Below are 14455 nucleotides of genomic sequence, written 5' to 3' on the forward strand. Positions count from 1 at the left end.
GGGAAGGGAGCTGTTGCTCTTTGCTGGTTTCTAGAAGAATTCAGTTTTCTCTACCTCACCCTAGTTATCTTCAATTTTATGTCACCTCCTGACAGTTGTGAGCTGCTGTCATATTAGAAAAACCACACTCCGGTAACAGCATTATCTTTCTTTCCAAGCTTTATTGTTAAAGAAGGTTTGCTGCTTCTTGAATCTTCCATGTAAAAAAAAAAACCACCAAAATCCACCTAGAAGTTCTATCAATTTTTCTTCTAGAGAAAAAGATTTGAGGTCTTACACTGCTGTATAGACTAACATTATAGAATAAAAGCTTGGTACTAGTTGTAGTGGCATCGAAGTTCAAGTCTGTAGCACATGGGAGACTTGGCTCGAGAAGTACGTGTAAGTACTTATGGAAAATATTTATTTTTACTTGGAATAAAAGGTAAATTTTACCACCTGGCTTTACCTGACAAAGAAATTTTTTTCTGGAGCTAAAAGTGTGGTATGGACTTGCTATTGTCATCTCTTCTCATTCATCTTTTTACCTGAAATTTGGGGAAGAAAATCACTTACAATCAAGCTGGGCCATGTTCAAGCTTTTGCTGAAAAAGCCTAGGGAAAATTCACAACTCTGACATTTAATGATCACAGCCGATGGCTCTAAGAAGTTTGACTGGCTGCCAAATTGATATATCTGTGTATCCCATCAGTGGCTGTTATATCTCATTTGGGTTTGTTTTTTGTTTTTTATTTCCCTCTGATCTCTGTTAAATTGATTTTTAGCCAGTTTGTTTGGCAATAATGTTGATGTGCTGCAAAGCGGACACATGATAGGAACAATGCTAAGCAACCAGATGTAAAAAGACTGGAGCAATAAGAAAGCATGTTTGTTTTTCACTGTTTAAACATGATTTTCCAAGCTGGGAAACTGTCTTGCAGGATATGCTGTAGTTCCATTAAACTAATCCAGAGCACAAACACATCACACAATGTGATCTTACAAACACACCTGCTGCCAATACCCCTGCATGCAGGAAGTGATACAGCAGGAACAGATTAGGTGACAGTCACCGGAGACACAGATGGGAACAAAGGACTGTCTAGCAAGGCTGGGACATTATGATACATAGATCAGTTCTAGATAGAGCTACATTTCCCCACTTGTAAGGGATCTCCATCCACCTGTCAGCAGCTGCTCTGAGATCCTGTGGTATCACCAGAGCACTGGCAGACACAGGTCAGAGCCAGATGAAGGTGAGAAAGGAAAAGTGCCAGAAAAGAGGTGCTAAAGACAGGACTTCGGCTGATCACCTGGAGTATTGCATAAATGCCAAATTTGTGCCATCAACACAAAACTGGAGGCCCTAAATACAAAATTAAGACCCTAAGTACAGGCAGCTAAAAAAACCCTAAAGCCCTGATGTGGTGGATCTTGACAGACGCGGCATTGTTCACAATGGAGCTGCAGAGCCCGGTCTTTCTCTGCAGCACTGTTGAGCTGTCAGAGAGCATTGCCCGGTTGGCCTCTCCTACAGCAGCCAAAAAACATCTGCCTCCCCCCAGTGATGAGGAAGACGGGGGCTGTCAGAGAGCAAGGAAACACAGGCTACCTTCTGCACTGCTGTTGAGTTTAATGATGAAGCTACTTGGACAAGTAACTTTGGCTCAACATCACTTGAAAAATCTCAGAGAAGATCATTAATGGCAGAGGACTCTGTTTCATCCCCTCCCTGCTGCATGGCATCCTTCCAGCCTTTAAATGTTGCTTTCCTTGCTGAATCCAAACCCTTTTTGTATGAAAGCTTCTCCTTTCCCTGGTTTGGGAAAAAGAACGTGCCAAGCAGAAGAGTTTAAATTGGGACACTATGGGGGGTAATGTCTCCCAGACCTGCCAGTCAGGAAACTGTTCGTAGTTACAGTATTAGAAAGTAGCTCCTGAAGCACCAGGTCATTAACAGACCTTGCTTTGGCCTCTCCTGTGTCTACTTTGACACATGTCCAAGATTAAACACCTCCACTGCCACTACTTTAGCCCTTCCCTTACTTCTTCAGCCTTATCTCCACCTCTTGGAGCTGTCCTGTCCCCCTTGGCCCAACTCTCCTGTCTCTTCCAGGCCTCCTCTTCAGCTCAGTTATCCAGAGGAGAGCAAGGAGGGGGTCAGGAAAACACTGTCCCTGCCACTGCCAGCCCAACTGGAAAGGTCCCTGGCTGCTCATGGAGCTGCTGCCAGGGCAGTGCCCTCTGCCCAGGGTGCCCATTGCAGACCCCACCTCGAGCTCTCTTGACCTAGCAAGGCAAGACAAACCCTGTACAACACAGCCCTGGGTTCAAGGGCTTAGGTGAGGTTACTTCCACCATCACTGAGTTAATAGATTTTCTCCAGTGTTGTTTTATACTTGATCATCAGAAAATTTTAGGGATAAAAATGGCTATTTCCCTGGTCTTGGAAAGGAGAGAGTTTTTACTTTGTTTTGTAGGATTTATTTATAAGCTTGTGACTTTGCAAGAAAAAAAATCAATCAAAATTGCATCGTTCTGATTCCTGTCACATCCTTTTTGTTCTTTTCCCCCTTGACTTTCCAGACTGCTATTTTACTAACTGTTTGCAGCTGAAATCAATGCCATGCCACACTGAAAAGACTGAAATCCTAGCTTTCCTGAGGGAAAATATTTCCCCACACATCCCTATGGGAGAGATCAGAGTTCAGCCATGTGTCCAGCAGCTCAGGATGATTCTTGGAGGTGCTTCATCTTGTCTCCCTCCCCAGGTTGCTCTGGACATGGTAATTCACAACCACAGCAGGTTTCCATGCCTCCAAATACAGGAATGTGACAAAGTACAGGGACTTCAAAGAGCTGAGGTACAGGGGAATGTGGTGATTAAAGGCTGCTGTGTGTTTTACGTTTCTGTGGTCTATTTTTAGCAGCTGTGGTTGCTGTGTATCATGACCCTAAGTCAACCTCTGAACTTAGAGTCATAAATATGAAACTGAAAAACAAATTAATTGGATCCACTGACTGGCCAGAAAGGAATCATCTCTCATTTATGGACATTTATGGACCAAATAAACATAAACAACTGTAAAAATGTCTTTTTTTTTTTCTCTGTGGCTAAACACAGGCCTCCTCTGCTGCTGATCTTTTGGCTGTATAGTAAAATGTCCCAGCATCTGTGCTGTGAGTAGTTGTTGATGGGACCTGGAGGTTTTTCAGGTCAGCCCCACAAAAATCTTACAGCTGTTACAAACTTTGAGGGCTGACTGCCAGGCTTTGCACCTCTTATTTTATGCTTGAACCCTTTTTTCGCTTAAATCATTGTTATGTCAGTGTACTTGTGCTGAAATTAATTGCTTGAGCATAGCTGCTCATGATTTGCATCAGTGCAAGTCAGAAGAACATCAGTCCACTCGTGCTCTGTTTTCTTGGCCAGTTGGAAAGAGAGTCAACCCAAACCAACACACTTCTCTAGCTGGTGAAGCATGCAGTATCTCATCTTAAGGTTGCTCTGTTCCTTTTGTTCTTTGCTGTCTGTGCATGCAGAGAGGCTTTTTCCCACGTTCACTATCTGACTTCATCTTTTCTTGTGCCCAGTCTGTCCGACAGCCTTTACTTTTCAGTTACTGCTTTAAAAAGCGACTCCAATCCCTCTCTTTTGCCATCTCAGAGAAAAGGCACAAGTGCATTATTGTACTGAGTGAATGCATTTTCTAACACATGTAGCTGAATGGGAGATTATTTAAATATCTTAAACACTCTCCTAATTGGAATAATGACGTGCTAGGAATGGGAGTGTGAGGAGAATTTACATTCAGGCTCCTGAATTTCAGTGAATGAGTAATCAACACTCCATTACTTCCTACAAGGTTAAACATTTTTTTTTTAAAGCAAATGGTTACTGTAAAAACACCATTTGACTGCACTAAAACAAACAAATGGAAACCCAAATATGGGTATTCCTGGTGATCTTTAGATCATGTGAGAGCTTTGTGGATCCCTTGGCAAAGGAGAAGCTGACTTGAAATGCTGTTGGCTGATGCCTCAGGGCTGCCCACCAGCCTCTCCTCTGTGTTTGCCCCATTCATCCTGTCACTCCTCAGCTTGTGCTATCGTGGTGCTGGTGTCAACGCCTGTGCTCCAAAACCAATGCTCCGAGGCAGATCTGGGGGTGGTTTGGGTTAAAAAGTAACCCAGCAAAGTGTGTTTGCTTGTCTGTGTGTGTGGCTGTTTGAAAGGCTCCATTTCCCCATGTGATTCATGGAAAGGCTGTACCAAGGTCTGTGCTGGCAGGAGGGCAGGCAGGAGCAAGGGGAAAATGGAGAAAGCTCAGGAGCTGGGGAGGAAAATATCTCTGATATTGCTGCCAAATATTGTATCTTCTGGAGTCACTGCCTTAGACCAGAGCAGTTGCATTGGTGCCTGTAGCCTTTATCTTAGCAAGGCTGGCCTGTCTTTTCAGCTTCACTTATTCTAATCAACAGGCTGGTCATTTTCTTGGTCAGTTTATTACTGTAAAGTCTATTATAGGCACTTACTCAGAAGTCAGTGTGTAGTGGTCCACTGTAATCTATTTTATATATGAAATCTAATTTTCCTGTCATCCTGCATATTCACAATAATTACAAAACACTCTTAATAATTTTCCTCTAAGAGCCTTTAAGCAGTTCTGAGTGATTAAGCATTGTTACCACTACTCTCTTTTGCATCCTCCAGTACTATGATTTTCTTTTCTTTATTTCTTTCCCACCAATTGTTTCTGTAGTTAATTTCACTGGGCTTGATCTGAAACCCATGGAGGTGAATGCACAGTCTATCATTAACTTGAGCAGGCTGGTGATCAAACCTGCTGCAAATGTTTTAATAGGTGCAGGTCAAGGGCTTGAAATGCAGAACACCTGTTTTACTCTGTGTTCCTATTGCTATTTCAGCTTGTTCCATCAGATACTAATGCAGAAATGCAAACTCTCCTAGGCACAACACTGGGAAGTAGAGGTATACACTACATTTGTTACAGCAGTACTTACAAATGCCAACCACAGCACAGGTTGCCCTGTGCCTCACTCAAACACTCAGCAAGAGACAAATGGACAGAGCCAAATGGGCAGCTTGTGGCAGAACTGAGGCTTAAATCCAGGTAGCATTAACTGCAAGCTTAGTGTCTGTTCTCCCTGCTCACAGTTTTGCTGAGGCACAACAGCACATGTACCTGTGCAATATTCTCTAATCCTGTCTGCCTGATAAAGATACAGGAGGCAGAATATTGATCCAAAAGGAAGGGCTGACTCTAGGGTGTTTCTATCAACCTTGGTGCTGTTTGCTTGCACAGCAGTAAATCCAGACTCTGCTACAGACAGCATGAATGAGACTTTCCAGTGTCTCCCTGATAAGAAGACACTGGAAGAGATCATGTGCACAAGTCTCATAGAGCTCAAAGTTTCCTAATCCTTTTGCCACTCCACTTTTCAGCATTATCGAGTGCACTGTAATACCCAGCCTTCGAGGAAAGGCTTGAGCTGAAGGGACATTTGCTTCCCAGTTTACCCAATCCTGCTTGAAAGCAGCCATCTGTGACCAAGGGGGTAAAAACATAAAAATTCAGGCTCAACTTGAAGTGAATCTTTGTTCCCACTAATTACTCAAAACAAAGCACTTTGTCCACTGTCCCTGCTGGAAAACATACCATGCTCTCATATAACTACAAAATTAGTTTAACTGCTAAAAGAGTTGCATTTTTTTTAAGCAGCATCATGAACACACAGGAGTTATCATGAACACACATGAGTTATAATGAGGTGAAAAACAGGCACTAAGCATCAGACCCTGAAGTCAGCAGTTCTGGACAGACATCTGAGCTGATCTCAGCAAAACCACATTGTCATCTCCTGACTGTTTCCACCTGCTGGAAACAAATGAATGTTAACCCTCCAGAAGCTTTAAAAACTAAAAGCTTTTTTTTAAAAAAATCAAACCTTATTTTTAAAAATTAAGATGTCTCAAATCTCTAAGTTTCTCAGAAATTTGTAATTCATCCATTGATCTAAATGTAGATTCAGTTATTTATGCTGGATTTATGTGCATTATGTGCTCTGGCCACTTGCTGACTCTCCCTCCAGAGGCTACATGAACTCTGATGACAAAGAGAACTTCTGTGCCAAACAGGAAAAACTTAAAACTATTTATCTCATATGACAGTATTGATAATAGGGCAAAGGAGCACTTTGGACTACTCCTAAAGGGTAGGCTGATCTTCATTATCTTCTGTTTGCATTTGTTTTTGCTCCATGGAAGAGAGACTAGGAAACAACCCTCTTAGCTCCATGTTGAGCAAGAATATAGATGATAACTGCAAGGACACGTTATTTACTTTATCAATAAGAGTGACTTTGGAATGCAGTCTAACTTGCTTTCTGAGTAATTGTATTAGACTTCAATTCCCAAATGCTGCCTAATTCTCAACTGCCAAAATAGGGATATTTAAATTACTTGCCTCCTACAGTTGGTTAGTAATAGGGATAGAAATTTGTAGGCACCATCCAGATCTTCCTTTGTAAAATAATTTTCCTTCTTTCACTAAAAATCTTCAGTAGTCTAAATGAAAAACCCAGTGTAACCACCTCTGTCTTGCAGAAGGTGAGGCACAGGATGAGCAGAAGGATGATGGAGATCACACAGATTGTGCAAGGTACAACTGTTGTATTCCTTCCTAAAATGAAAAGCGCTTGCTAAATAGAAATCCTCTGGTAAGGTAGTCAGTCATCCCAAGAAGGGAGCCACAAGAAACCAGATTTTTATGTTTCTCAGAGCCTGAAATTGTTTTCCAAAGAGATCAGTTAATGTCAGCTTTGCCTAATTCTGATCTTAACATTCCTTTGTATTTTGCCCACAGACAAATGTTTGAAGCTTGGACGTTTTTTAAGGGGTAGCTCTTGAGGGGCTGGAATTCCAAATGACTTTAAAATATTTCAATACTTGAAAGAACAAAAAATAATGATTGAATTACCTCACACTCCCAAGTTCCTAAAACAAAGTCTTTATGGGGCAGACATGACCTTGCTGTCCTTCCTCTGCCTGCTGCTGCGGAGCATGAAGTGGGTCGGGATGCAGCGCTCAACCTAAAACCTCCTCTTGTCTTCTCTCTCTGCTCTTGGCAGCTGTGCTAAAGCTCTGGTGCAGGTGGAAAGGACAGGTGCCAGAACCAACATCTCCCCTTCCCATCACGGCACTCATGCCCTCTATTTGTAGCACTTGTCCTTCCTGCGTAGATGTGGGAGCCACAAACTGGAAAGTGCTTTGAAGTCTAATGGCTTTGTAGCACAATGAAATGTTAAAAAGGCTAGGTATGTCAGGGAAAAATCCTTGTCTTTGGGGCTGCTATCACAGGCATTTATGGTAAAGAAATGCTGTCCCAAATCGAAGGCTATGCTTTCCAGATTGGCAGCTTAAAACAGGTAAAGCACAGGGGCAGCATGGCTGACCAAGGAGCTCCTCCCAAGCTTGTGTACTGCAGCACCCAGGACATTCATAGATTGAAAAAACTGCTATTCCAGGTAAGGGAGAAATTCTAATAAATATCCTAAGCACCTCTCCAGTCTCTCCTTTCCTGGTGTGTTGGCAGACTGGTAGTGTCTGAAAGGAATCAAATATGGATCCTGCCTCACTTCTCTTTTCTGAGCATCCTTCTGATCAGAATGAGCAATGAGCGTCACTCCAGATGGCTGGATGAGTGCATGTCTGTCTGCACTCACCTGCTGAAAACTGCCACCACACAGCTCTGGCTGGAGGAGATGGAGGTCATCTTGCTGGGAGGAGTAGTTCCCAGGCTGGGGCATGGCATGACCAGCAGTGCTGAACTGCACTGCTGGCAAAGTGCACAGGGCCTGACAGCCCAGGAGAAGAGAAAACCCTAGGGGAAAGAAAACAAAACAGACCAGAAATAAATGCAAGTGGAAGGGGTGTGCAAAGCTCCCTTACATGGGCTGCTAGCTGCTAGCTCATGCCTTCATCCAAGGGCACCTGGGGCTCACAAGGTCCTTTCTGATTTTGTCCTCTCCAGCAGCCCCTGGCTGTATCATACAGGTCCCTGCCTGCCATGGAGACAGTGTGTTGGTCTTGGACAAGGGACAGCCTGTGACATTTAGGCTGGGGATTGTCCCTGTGCTCCAGAGCAGGGTCTGCACCATAATTCTGCACATGAGCAGGCATCTCCTCATTGTGATGGCACCTTCCCGTGTGGACTCACTCACGGCTCTCCCTGGGTTTTTGTAGGTTCTTAGCAGAGCTGTGGGCTTCATGGCAAGATGCTGGCACAGCAAGTGGGGAGGGATGGTGGAAAGGCTTGAAAGGTCCAAGGAACCCAGCACGACCAGATGATAACAGACTAGCAGTAAATTTGTTGGAAAAATAAGATCTGGCTGCTTGCTTCTACTGGTTTCACTGGGTCAGATCTGGATGCAGTTGTAACATTCTGCTCTTCCATTTCATTGTCTCAAACATGAATGTTTTGTTTCAGGACATGAAAAGAGAGTTTGGTTTGAGTGCTGAAATCTCAGAAAGAAGGAAACTCTGTGCCTTGTCTTTCCAGTTCTTCCTAATTACTTGGCTTTCTGGTCTTCCCTGGGGGACTCTTCACTTCCTTCTGCCAATTTTATACAGAAATTATTTACTCTGATTCATATCCTGGACCCAGGCACCTGCTAATTAGGTGTCCATAAGGGCTGCAAGAGGATATATCCTAAGTAGGGCTTCCAGAACTTATCCCAGAAATGTAGTTAAGTGAGGATTTCCTTTAGTGCCAAAGTTCACTCAAAAACTTTTCTCCTTCATTTCTCTACCTCAGGCTACTCATCGCCCTGCTCCTGGACTTCTCCATCCCCCAGGTTTTTCTTTTTAGTACAGCAGAGCTCCACAGAGACTTACATGGGCACAATCATGAATTCAAGGAAAGAAGGAGGAACAGCAAGGCGACAAGTGTCTATCCTCACTGAATCTCTGCAAAGGTCTTTTAGGTTCCAGTGATGTCTCCTGGGCTACTGTATCTAAGCTTTGGCAAGACTGTAGACAACAAAACAAATTAGAGAATGTCTCTTAAGTGTTTAATGCTCAATGTCTCCTAAGTGTTTAATGCTCTCAGGAGAACCTGTCTGAGCCATACACAATTTTATTGCACACCCTGTGGCTGTCCCCAGTGGGCCAAGTAATGCAGGAGGGACAGACCACTCTGTGTGACTTTGACACTGGTTTTTGTTCCTCTCAAGTTATTTCCTGCTGACTTAACAGCTCTTGTGATTCCTGCCTGTATCTGCAGAAAAACCAGCCGCTGATTCAGCTGTGGCTCTCTCAGGAAGTGGAACCTGAGTTTGGGTTTTGAGGAGGCAGGCCAGCCTCCAGCTGGCAGTCTAACTCCAGGTTTGCCTTTTCCCAGGGGAACCCCAGAGCCAGGAATGAAGACGAAGCACAAGTTTTGGTTTCAATTCACTTTTTAAAACTAGTGCCTTTTCAAAAACCAGTTTCTATAGTGACAGGGAACTGTAGAGCCATTGTGAAGGTCCAAAAAGCCTCCGCTGAGTATAAGCAAGAATTTCAGCAGTGTGGCCAGCTCCTGAGCAGCCTTCCCCAGCCCCTGCTGTGCTCACAGCAGGGCTCTGCTTCAAACACCTTCCTGCCCACTAGCCACACTTTTAGCTGCCTGTGGGCTGTGCTGCTCCTGAGCACTAGGGCTTAATCACAGGTAAAAGGATGTTTGTCCAAAAAAAGGAATATACTTTGGCTGCATTTAGCCCTTTCATATAAAGGGAAAGCTAGATTTGAAGATAGCTTTCACCCATTGTTTCCTTTTGCAGAATGGTGCAGAAAGCATGAAATGTGCTCACGATAATCCATTGAATCAGCACAGGAGCTCAGCTGGAAGCCCAGGTTTTATTTAATTCTTATTTATTAGGACATGCTGCCTCTCACCTACCCTTTTGCTATCTGTCATAAGGGGTGCTTCCATTCATGCTATAATCCAGACCTCCCTAAAGGACCTAGGAACTCTCACACAATCATATTGTTGTCCTGGTCCTCACCACAACACAGAAGAAGCATGCCAGAGAGAACATCCTCCCTGCTGGGCTCAGTGCCAGGTGGTGGAGGTGATGGACAGCACCACTTCCTCACTGAGCTCCTTTGCCCTCATCCTTCGTTATCTGCTGGATTATGTTGCAGTATGCAAAGAAACACAAACACAGCACTCTTACAAGTTAAGTCTCAGGTAAAGTTACAGGCACCTGTCAAGTGCTTGTGTTACCCGTGGCTTTTAGGTAACGTGCATTATGTGTGTGTAGGAGGCAGAGAAAAGCATGGTTGTGCTATTTGTACAAATCTCAGGAAGCCTTTCAACAGGTCTGGACTTAATGCCTTTCCTCAGGAATGGCTGGCACTGTGGGGGACTGTGGGCTTCAGTGAGGGTGTCTGTGGCCTGTGTGCCCCCCAGAGTGCAGACCCAGCCTCCAGGCAGGGTGAAGGTGCCTGCCCAAGGGACACAGGGATGTAACGGCCCCGGCAGGAACCACTGTGCATGTGGTAGTTCCAGAACAGAACCCTGGCACTGAAGGCTGGGCACCAGCCTGACTCAAAGCACGCACCAGCCGCCTCTTCCCACCCCAAACCAAGCACTATTATCCCTTTCAGTTTTATGATAAACTATAATTTTTCTCAAACATTTAACAATCATTATTCCCTTCCTACTCCTCCTATTTTTGCCTGCGTATCCATGCGACACTTTTGGAGCTGAGATCACACGCAAGAAGACAAGAGTGAAAATGGCAACTAACATACTTTTTGTGAGAGAAGAATGTTTTGTATGTTGCTTCCTTTTAAACCATTGGAAATGGCATACCCAAACAAGAAATCATCTTTCTGGTGCAAGACTTTAACTCAAATGAAAAAGGCCAGGTTCTGCAGGAAAGAAAAAAGAAAGAAAGGCATATTTGGACCAGTTTTTATGCCAGTATTTTCAATGTGAGGGTAGATGTACTGCATCAAACTAAGGGCTTGTCTATCCTAAGACTGCCAGTGACACCCCAGAAGAGGCCAGGAGGTCAGACATATTTGCTTTGCATTTCCCAGCTTCCAGCAACCAGCAGCTCAAGAAATTCATCAGGCAGAGGTGAAACTGTGTCTATATTGCCAGGACAAGCTGAATAAAATAAGAACTATGTATGTCTTGAAAATCAGTCATCAGGATTCACCAAAACTTGAGAAGTGCACCCCTCTGACTGTCTTGTTCTTGCAAGTGAAGACACTGTTTTACGGAGGTACTTCCTGCAGGAGAAAATTTTTTCCCTTTCTTCCTCAAGACCTTCAAGTGACCCCACTAAATTGTTAAAATTCCATTAGAAAGTGGCTGCTGGGAACATGTGCAATAAATAGCTGCTGAGATCAATGGCAGTCTTCCTGATTTAAAATCAATGTATTGCTTGCTGACGGTGCTGGCAGCGTTTTCCTCTGGGAAATGTAACAGTGATTGACTTTAAATAAACACAGTGGTAAAAAACTTTATCTGAACTCATTAGTCACCCAGACTCATTTTAGAGTAACCCAGAAAATGCCTGTTGCCCACAGACAAGACTTGGAAGTGATCAGTGACTTTGGATACTGCCATTTATGATGGGACACTGGAAAGCATCCTGGAACAGACCAGAACTTCCGAAAATTAGATATTTAGGGTACCTAGACCATGGTCTGAAAGCCACCAGTCCCTTTTGAAAACATAACATGAACAGCGTTAGGTTACTATGGCTCTAATGACCACCATCCACCCTTTCCAGGCCAATTCCTTGTTCCCCTTCCATCTTCCGGCTGGCCATCATCCCATGCAACAAGACGCATTCACAACGGAACTCAGCCCACCAAAACCTAAAGTGCCACCATAAGTTAGTCTCGTCCAGCAAGCAGCTTTTGGCTAAGTTGGGATCCTCTCCCTCTTTTTCTTTAAAGCCTCTCTCCCACCATGAGTAGTTTTTTCTCAGGCTCAGCTAGATTGCTTTAATGAAAATAGACATGAGAGCATTTGCCCTACCTACATTCTGTTTTGTAACCTAACCATCTAATTGCGTCATGGTTTTTCCTACAAATCATCTGATGATGATTCCCAGGACAAGCCTTTACCTCTTTTCCTGCATGTTTTAATACTTCAGCTATTACTACATCCTGCTTGTAGATATCATTAACTCACGAGGGGATTGGTCACTACATAAATCAGAGCTCCCTTTGCTGGGTTTCTAACATGGGTTATGGGACACCTGAGTGAGAAAGAGAAACTGTAACCACACCAGGACTCTGCAGCTGATGCCTAGAGACTGTCCAGAAGGGACAGGCAAGGAGAGAGGACAGGGCATTTGCCCTACATGTGAAAATAAAGATTGAATGCATAGAACTGCCTTTGAAAACCAGTGATCAAGAGGTTGAGGGCTTATAAGTAAAACCTAGGGGCAAACCAACAAAGGAAAACTCATGTTTGTTCTTCCTGCAGACCACCAGAGCAAGGTAAGCTGTTGATGAAGTTTTCTTACTTTGACTACAGGAAACACTGTGCTCCCATGCTCTGATCCTGCTGGAGCACTCCTTGTTATCTCTTGGAAAAGCAGCACAGTAAGTTGTAAAGAATCCAGGAGACTCTTGGAGGGTGTTGAGGATGATTTCTTAATCCAGGTGACAAACATCTTGACTAGAGGAGAAGCTGTTGCTTATCAACAGGGATGAACCCATTAGAGATGAGAAAACTGGTGATAGCTCAGACTGCAGCGATCCTGCCCTGGTGGAATTCAGTCTTGAACACCTCACCTGTGAAGAAAGGCTGAGAGAGTTGGGGTTCTTCCTGGAGAAGAGAAGGCTTCATTGAGACCTTACTGCTGCCCTTTAGTTTATAAGAAATACGGAGAAAGACTTCTTACTGTGGCCTGTAGTGATAAGAGAAAGGGCAGTGATTTGAAACCAAAAGAGGGTGGACTTAAATTGAATATACAGAGGATTTTTTAAAAAATTATTAGAATGGTTATGAACAGGTCCAGAGAAATTGTGGATGCCCTGTGATGGAAGTGTTTGAAGTCAGGAAAGATAGGGCTTTGAGCAACCTCATATAGGGGTAAGTTCCCTGCCCATGGCAGGGGTTTTGGGCTGGATCTTTAAATCCTCCCAACCCAAGTCATTCTATGGTTCTATGATAAACTGTAAACATTTTAGATTTTGTGGTTTACTTCCCTGATGAATGGATTTTTTTTTTTTTTAATGGGGACTATTTTTCCTTCCCTATTAATGTTTTTTTTCATAAGAGTTTAGTGTACTTGTTTTGATGGTGATTAGGGTATAAACCAATAAAGACAAGGAACATCCCAAAATGGACCTGCACTCTGGATCCTCCTTAGCTATAGACATGCTCATCCCCAGAAATACTAACTTTTCCATAAACATGGACACACACAGAGCATTTATTAAGCCCGAACAGCAAAGTGGTTTAATGCCTGAGAAGAAAACTTTCAAACACATAGCCTATAAATAGATGATATGCTGCCTTTCTGGTTCAGTAAATAGCCTGAAAAAGTGCTCTCAGGAGACATGAATTTGCAGTGTCCCCCCTTCATTTCACTGAGAAGTTAATTCTCCTGTCTAAATTTAATACTTTATAGTCAATATGGAAATTGTCATCATGAGGGAAGCAATTGCACTTTCTGCATTTCTTCAGGGATCAGGAAATAAATCTGTACAGAAAGAAAACAGCCCCGTTATCTCCTTATGTGCAGAAGGAAGCACCAGGTTACCTGACATGAAAAGCATCAGGAACTTGTGCAATGGCCAGTACACAAACTACAAACAAGCCTAGAAAAGTTGGATATGACAAAATAGAAAGCCACACTGGATGGATCCTGAAGACACTGCTGCTCTGGGAACTGGGATGCTGTGCTTGGAGCAGCCAGCAAGAAAATGGCTCAGGAGCTCACAGAGATGAATTCAAATAAAACCTTTCCAGCCCTTAATGGTACGCTTGTTTCTGGTTCTTGGGTAGTTTAATTCCCAGTCACTTTTGTATTAGTAGTAAATCTGAAAGTGTAAAACAAAGCATGTGGCTCCATGACCCACTGGCAAAGCCCGTTCTGTCAGAGTGAGAGGAGATGCAACCCGTCATTCCAGAGGCACCTGCATGTGAGAAACATTTTGCAGCTTTTCCAGCCATTGCTGGAGGTAAGACAACCTCCTCCCTGTGTAATAAACAGATTTCTCTTGCTGTCTTTCCCCCCTCCCCCCCACAAACATGGCCCAGCAGTATTTTCAGGCACAAACATGCACAGAAGTACTTAATGCTTTTTGTTTCTATACCCAACACCCATAAATTTATGCTCATGTAATTACTGCTCTATGTTTGCCTACTGATAGTGAGTTAAAAATACCACACATACCCCAAATTAGAACTGGTTTCTATTTTTTGTTAAATTCCTGCAC

Source organism: Pseudopodoces humilis, chromosome 7, assembly GCF_049639895.1.
Source record: "Pseudopodoces humilis isolate 2021_Gansu_Grassland_sample_001 chromosome 7, ASM4963989v1, whole genome shotgun sequence".
Lineage (NCBI taxonomy): Eukaryota > Metazoa > Chordata > Aves > Passeriformes > Paridae > Pseudopodoces > Pseudopodoces humilis.